The sequence below is a fragment of the Phalangium opilio genome, unplaced genomic scaffold (genome assembly GCF_054372755.1).
Source record: "Phalangium opilio isolate 3A_F unplaced genomic scaffold, DU_Popi_V2 ptg000082l_1, whole genome shotgun sequence".
NCBI classification, from domain to species: Eukaryota; Metazoa; Arthropoda; class Arachnida; order Opiliones; family Phalangiidae; genus Phalangium; species Phalangium opilio.
This window is the reverse complement of record NW_028324189.1, coordinates 5,729,644-5,736,944: the sequence shown is the minus strand read 5'-3', so window position 1 is coordinate 5,736,944 and position 7,301 is coordinate 5,729,644. Positions and strand designations below refer to the sequence as shown.

The 7,301-nt window shown below is 44.6% G+C and overlaps 1 long non-coding RNA gene across 1 annotated transcript; it reads left to right on the top strand.

The window, feature by feature from the left end:
* The first annotated feature begins 1,128 nt into the window (after window positions 1–1,128).
* LOC149651162 (uncharacterized) lies at window positions 1,129–6,835 on the top strand. Its single transcript, XR_016371097.1, has 3 exons — window positions 1,129–1,213; window positions 1,351–1,503; window positions 6,108–6,835. It is a non-coding gene; the product is annotated as an uncharacterized LOC149651162 (long non-coding RNA).
* The last annotated feature ends 466 nt before the right edge of the window (window positions 6,836–7,301 follow it).

The window sequence follows — 7,301 nt, the reverse complement described above, 5'->3', positions numbered from 1 at the left end:
GAGAAATATGAAAATACGTAACCTTTCAAGAAACCATCTAAAATTTGGTAATATTCTAGATTACCTTCATTCTTTTCCCAGTGGGCTTAAAGAAGGCAAAAAGAGTGAATCTAAATAGGCTTAGAAGAACCGCCAAATACTCTTCCAGCAACTTCCGGAACCTAAGTTAAACGAAAAGATGATGTGGTTGAGAAAAATGGTTTCTAAATCTACTCGTATAATTGGTCTCAAAACCATGGCTAGCAGACAGAAACACACTTTGCTGAGCATTGGAGTGACATGTGGTCGCTTTGAGACTACTCGCTCATGATTCGGCAAATAGTGACTCGGAACTCACCGAATATCTAATACTTTTAATGCTAGATATTTGTGGTAAAAATGTCTAGATGAAACGAAAGTAAATTTTTATAGTAGCCCTTCTATCTCATCTATATAATCCTAGCGGTGGGGTGAGAAAGATTAGGGTGCTTTTTGAATCGTAAGGGTTGGTTTCCCCTTTCCTGATTGGATATGCTTCGCACCCCTAATTTGCTTTCTTTTTCCCAAGATTTTTTGCGCTCCCTTTCAAGTTGCGCATTTGAATAAAAAAATGCAATTGAAAATGCCCCACCTATTTTCGTATGCAGATAATCCCTCTATTTTTGAACGGATGGCACAAGCAGGGAACAATTAATGTTTTAGTATATTTAAATTAACTTAAATATTAAATTACCCAAAGAAATTTTTAAACATAATTACTGTTTAATTAGTAAATTTTAGTAGTTTAAATTACGGTAAAAAAATGGTTCTGAGCACCAAAAGCTATTCAGGATTACTAATTACACTAAATATACCTGGTAAATTACTGAATACTAAATAGCAGTTTAAATTACAATAACTGTCATACTCTCATAGGTTCTGTGTACCATAAATAATAAAATTGGCTTTTTACCGGTAATGTACCCGGTAAGTTGCTAAGTCAAAATTAAGGTATGTAATAAATCCTTAATTTCAATTATTTAAATTACTGCAAAAAGTATACTACTGACCATTCTATGATTACCAAATAGTAACCCTATGATGTTTTTTAGTGGAACTTCTAAGAATAATCGGCGTTTTTTCATATCAATACCGTTTTTTCAGTGAAAACCAGGTCTAGCTAAAGACCCGATGATTTTAAGGCTTATAAAGGGAACTTGGAGTCTGTGTGGCCGTCAACGGTTATTTTCTCGAGGTAAAAAAATGATTAATGGTTCCATAAGAACGGGCTTATTCAAAACATGGGCCTTTCGCTAGGAACTTTCATAAGTTGGTTAACACTTTTCTCTATAAGTTCGGAACTGTAACGTTTCATCCCAATTACGCTTGCAGTTTCAGGTCGATGAGTGCGGAAATGGGACAAAATTATGTTAGAAAAATTCACTCTAACAAGTGAATAAGTTAAATAATGGGGCATGATGTGAAAATATAGTTTTGTCATCGGAACTATGCATTTGTGCAAAATTTAAAGTTGAACAAGTTGAGGTAGTGTTGTGTATTGACCGCAAGGCGGCGCTCCAAGATGAACATCACGTGATAGAGTGATGTAGAGTGACAGAGCGAATGAAGAGACTAAGCTATATAGACGTTTTTCTAAGTCGTGAATTAATCATTCTCAATATCTTTGTTGTAACTCAATCAGTATTAAAGTATGTTCGTTAATTAAGTACCTGTGACTTTTACTAAACACGAAACATAACATTGGCGACGGAGTCTTTCTTTCCTTCGCGGGTCCGTTTTTTTTTCCGTTTCACGCTACCGCTCGCGAGCCGAGGCTTAGGCCTTCCTACGCCGTTCTCGTTTTCCGGTAGGCCCCTCTTGTGGTTACTGTTCTGACGGTACGTGTTACTTAGAATTGCGCAATACGATGGCAACTTTTGGCCATATAGAAGAATTTCGCCCCGATGCCTCCGTGTCTTGGCCTGAATACCAGGAACGTTTGGACTTATACTTCTCCGCGAATTCCATTACTGATGCTGCAAAGAAACGGGACATATTTTTATCGGTTTGTGGGCCTGCCCTATATTCGATAATTCGCTCTCTCCGTTCGCCGGCCCTTCCGAGTGCCGTGTCCTACACCGACTTAATCGCTACGGTCTCCGGTCATTTTGCTCCTGTCCCTAGCGAGATCCTTTCTCGTTTCAAGTTTCACAAAAGGGATCAGCTCCCTAATGAGACTGTGGCCACATTTATCGCCGACCTTCGTCGTCTATCGGAACACTGTAATTTCGGCACACACTTGGACTCTATGCTCCGGGATCGCTTGGTTTGCGGCCTCCGCGATGACGCGATTCAACGACGCCTTTTAGCTGATGCTACGCTCACCTTAACCACTGCTACTGCTCAGGCTTTAGCGGGGGAAGCCGCTACGCACAATACCCTGGAAATTCGCGGACTTCAACATCAAGCAAGTAACACGAATTATTTCAAACCTAACGAGTCCAATTCTTCCCGAAAGAAACAAGCACCCACTCGAAAGTTCACTTGTTATCGATGTGGCGATAATCACGAGGCTGACCATTGTAAATTCAAATCGGTAACTTGCGACTACTGTAGGAAAACGGGTCATATCGCTAAAGTATGCCACAGTAAAGCTCATGATATGAAGAAACCGAAGCCTAAACATAACCGCAAGTTGCATAACGTTGAAGCTACTCCAACTACCCCTGAAGTCACTGGTTCTACTTCCATTACTTCCCATGCACCTGAATATGATACACCTAGCTGTTTTCATAATATATACAGTCTATCATCTTATGAAGACCCGCCACCGTACGATCTCACAGTCAAACTAAATGGCTTAGCTCATTGTATGGAAGTCGATAGTGGCTCAATGCACTCGATTATCAGCTCTGCCACTTATGTAAAGCTTTGGCCTGTCACACCACCTGCTTTATTACCTGTAAACGATCAGCTGCTGCGCACTTGGACTCTTGAGAAGCTGGAAATTATAGGCTATACTGACGTTTCAGTATCCTATAAGTCGGTGGAAGCTAAGTTACCTCTGGTTGTCATACAAGGCAAAGGTAAATCTCTCATCGGCAGAAGTTGGTTCAAACGCCTTGGAATATCTGTTATCCAGGACCCACAACTTAACCGACTTGAGATGGTCTCTACCGAGTCAATCCTAAAAAAGTACGACCACTTATTCCAAAACAAGCTGGGTACCTTCAAGGGGCCACCTATTTCCATAAAAGTGGAGAAGAGGTGTCCGCCACGGTTTCTAAAGGCCCGCCCAGTGCCCTTCGCGTTGCGAGATCGAATTTCGGATAAACTGGATGAGATGACAAAAAAGGGTATCCTAGCCCCGGTTTCATATTCCGACTGGGCTACACCAATAGTTCCCGTAATTAAACCGGACGGAAGTATCCGGGTCTGTGGTGATTACCGTAGCACGGTTAATCAGGCTATAATTCAATTTGTTTACCCGCTACCCACGGTAACGGACATATTGACCACTGTCAATGGCGGAACAATTTTCTCAAAACTGGACCTAACGGACGCCTACTTACAACTCCCAGTCGATGAACCTACATCGCAAATGCTGACCTTGAACACTCATAAAGGGTTATTTAACGTCCTGCGACTACCTTTTGGCATCTCGGTTGCTGTGGCCATTTTCCAGAAAAGAATGGAAGAACTTTTATCTGGTATTGACGGGGTCATACCATACCTGGATGACGTGTTCGTCCAGGGAAGGGGAATGGAAGATCACAATAACCGACTCGAACAGGTTCTTCAGCGTTTCGATGGCGCGGGTATTCAGCTTCGCCGTTCGAAATGTAATTTCGCCGTAACCGAATTAGAACTATTAGGGTTCAAAGTCAATGCGAATGGTATACAGCCTACCCCGGAAAAGGTGTCCGCCATACATAACTTACCGGCACCGCACGATAAGACGACCTTGCAAGCGTTCTTGGGGTTGTTGAATTTCTACGGCTGTTTCCTAAAAAATCGAGCTGAGACCCTTGAACCGCTACACCGGCTCCTGCAAAAGGAGGCGCCCTGGTCATGGACAGACAGCCATAGTAAAGCTTTCGAGGCAGCTAAAGCCCTTCTACAAGAAGATGACTTGCTCGTTCATTACGATCCAAATCTGCCGTTGACTGTTACCTGCGACGCATCCTCCTATGGAGTGGGTGCCGTTTTGGGCCATATACTTCCCACTGGCTCGGAAGCGCCGATCGCATACTATTCGCGCACCATGACACCCACGGAACGGAACTACAGTCAAGTCGACAAGGAAGCTTTGGCCATAGTGGCTGCCATAAAGAAGTTCCATCAATTCCTTTATGGTCGACACTTTCGAATCTACACTGATCACAAGCCACTATTGGGGTTGTTAACTCCCACTAAACCGCTTCCGCCCATGGTTTCACCACGGGTTATAAGATGGAGTCTCCTCTTATCGGCTTACAATTATGAACTTGTTTACCGTCCGGGAACCAAAATTGCTAATGCTGACGCTCTTAGTCGGTTGCCGGCCGCGACGCCAGACGTTGAGGTCCCGCAACTCTCCGAAGTCCTACTCTTGGAGAACGTCCCTGTCGACCGCATCGACGCGCTTACCATAGCCCGCTCGACCAAGTCCGACCCCACCTTATCTCGCGTGGCCTTGTGGTCTCTCAATGGATGGCCACCTACCGTACCAGAGGAGCGATTTCTTCCGTACTACCGTAGACGCCACGAAATAAGCGTCCATCGTGATTGCGTCCTTTGGGGTTGTCGAGTCATTGTTCCCGAGGATCTGCGGTGCGACGTTCTTACAATCTTACACGGTTCCCATCCAGGCATCGTTCGAATGAAGGGTCTAGCCCGTAGTTATGTATGGTGGCCAAATCTGGATAGAGCGATCGAAACTACCGTACAAGCGTGCAACACGTGTCAAGAAACGCGTAGGAACCCTCCGAAGGCACCAATTCACCCTTGGGAATGGACTGAAAAACCATGGTCTCGATTACACATAGACTTTGCCGGTCCCTACCAAGGCCAGACGTTCTTCTTAGTTGTGGACTCTCACTCTAAATGGCTAGAAGTTATGCCCGTGACTTCTTTGTCCGCCAAGACCACTATAGCGAAACTACGGACTCTCTTCGCTACGCATGGTTTACCAGACACCATTGCTTCAGATAACGGAACCACATTTTCTTCGGAAGAATTCCGCACGTTCCTACAATCGAACCTAATTCGACAAGTATTCGTCGCGCCATACCACCCATCGTCGAACGGACAGGCCGAACGCATGGTGGCAACTACCAAAGAGGCTCTCAAACGAATCATAAGTGGCGACTGGCAAACCAGATTAGCCCGTTTCCTATACTCACAGCACACACTTCCATGCACTACGACAGGGAAATCACCGGCCGAATTATTAATGAATCGCCGCTTAACTTCGCTATTGGATCGTCTTCACCCTGATTTAAATAAAGCTATGCGTGAGAAACAACAGGAGGTAACCTCTGCGGCACAGACCCACACAAAGATTCGGTCGTTTTCACCTAACGATCCAGTATATGTTCGCAACTATACGACCGGCCCTCGTTGGACCCCAGCTACCGTAGTAGACGCCACGGGTCCTCTCTCATATCGGGCCGCCACTATGGACGGTACCGTTATTCGACGACATGCGGACCAGATTAGACAACGGGTTGACTCAACCGCGCATGAAACGCCTTCCATGCCCCCAACTACAGCACGATCACCATCACCTTCGCAACAGGTCGACTCGCCCCGCGATACTCAACCTGCTCAATCCGACGCGTCAACTAATGCCGAATCTTCCGCGTCAACCGCCGTTACTCCTCGCCGTTCCCTACGTCCCCGGGTCCCTCCGAAATATCTTGCTGACTTCGTCCATCAATTATTGGGGGAAGGAGTGTTGTGTATTGACCGCAAGGCGGCGCTCCAAGATGAACATCACGTGATAGAGTGATGTAGAGTGACAGAGCGAATGAAGAGACTAAGCTATATAGACGTTTTTCTAAGTCGTGAATTAATCATTCTCAATATCTTTGTTGTAACTCAATCAGTATTAAAGTATGTTCGTTAATTAAGTACCTGTGACTTTTACTAAACACGAAACATAACAGGTAGGAGTGTCTCAAAATTGCCTTAGAATTCTGATTTCGCTAATGAGCAACTAAAGGTAAATATTTATTACTTTGGGAATAGGCGAAAAGTGTTCCTTGCAACATGAAAACAGATAATCCAACTAACACTGGGACACCTAGTCAATGTTCGAGTTACAGCTCTGTCGGCAAATTGCAAAAATGTGTGGCACCGCCTTGAGAGTTCAAAGAAGCCGTGCGAGTACGGAGAAAGGTGAAGGGGATCTGAAGCGGAATATCTAAACTAGAATGGAAAAGGAGGATAATTTGAATGAAATCTCTGGAGATTAGGCAACACTCGCAAATTAAATCATTTGTATCCCTTTTTCAGTGCGCCAAATAATATCTCCCGACTTTTTCTTCTATTCGCGGGGTTTCGCAGCTGCCCTGAATAAATAGCCAAATTAGCATTTGATATTAAACACAGAAAGCGGCCTAGAGATATGTAATTTACACCCAGACTATTTCTTCGTCGTAGTCGGTGAGATGGTTAAGAAATTGCAACCCCGACGCTAGTAGTGGGCGTAAGAATCGACATTGGCGATGGTCGTCCTCAGCAGTGAGGAGGTTGAGAGAGGAGAGTCAACAAAGGAATAAAGTTGAACTGCAAAGTAGATTCTCTCTCACACGCAAAGTCGAAAGTTGCTAACAAATTTTGTTATTTTTTCTCTCTCTCTTTTGCGCTGCTTGCGCATGTGCGGAACTGTAGGACCGAGCTTTTCGGATATGTGTATATGGACTGGCGACGGAGTTAAACTGAAATAAACCTCTCCTAGTCGAGACGCAATTGAGAAGTTTTTCTTAAATAATTAAATAAATAACCCTAGCCGATCGCCGCGTACTTCTTAATCCTAACGATGGGAGTAGAAGCCAAAAATTGCTTTCTGAGAACACGTTTGCTCCGATTTGCCAACTGCGAACGCGGTGTCAGACACACACACAGACACGCCCAGTGTAATACCTCTCCGTGACGTCCTCGTCACTCGGAGAGGTAAAAAATTATAGTAAAATTCAACTCGTTTTAACGGTTCGCTTCATTAAAACTTTTGAGGAAAGTGTGCATAGGGCCGGGAGTGTGGCGCACTCCTGTAAGCCAAGCTTCTGGGCGGCAAAGTTTGAGGAAATACGACACAGGTCGGCGATCCTACCCTATAGGTGCCGACTGTCCCGTGTCCG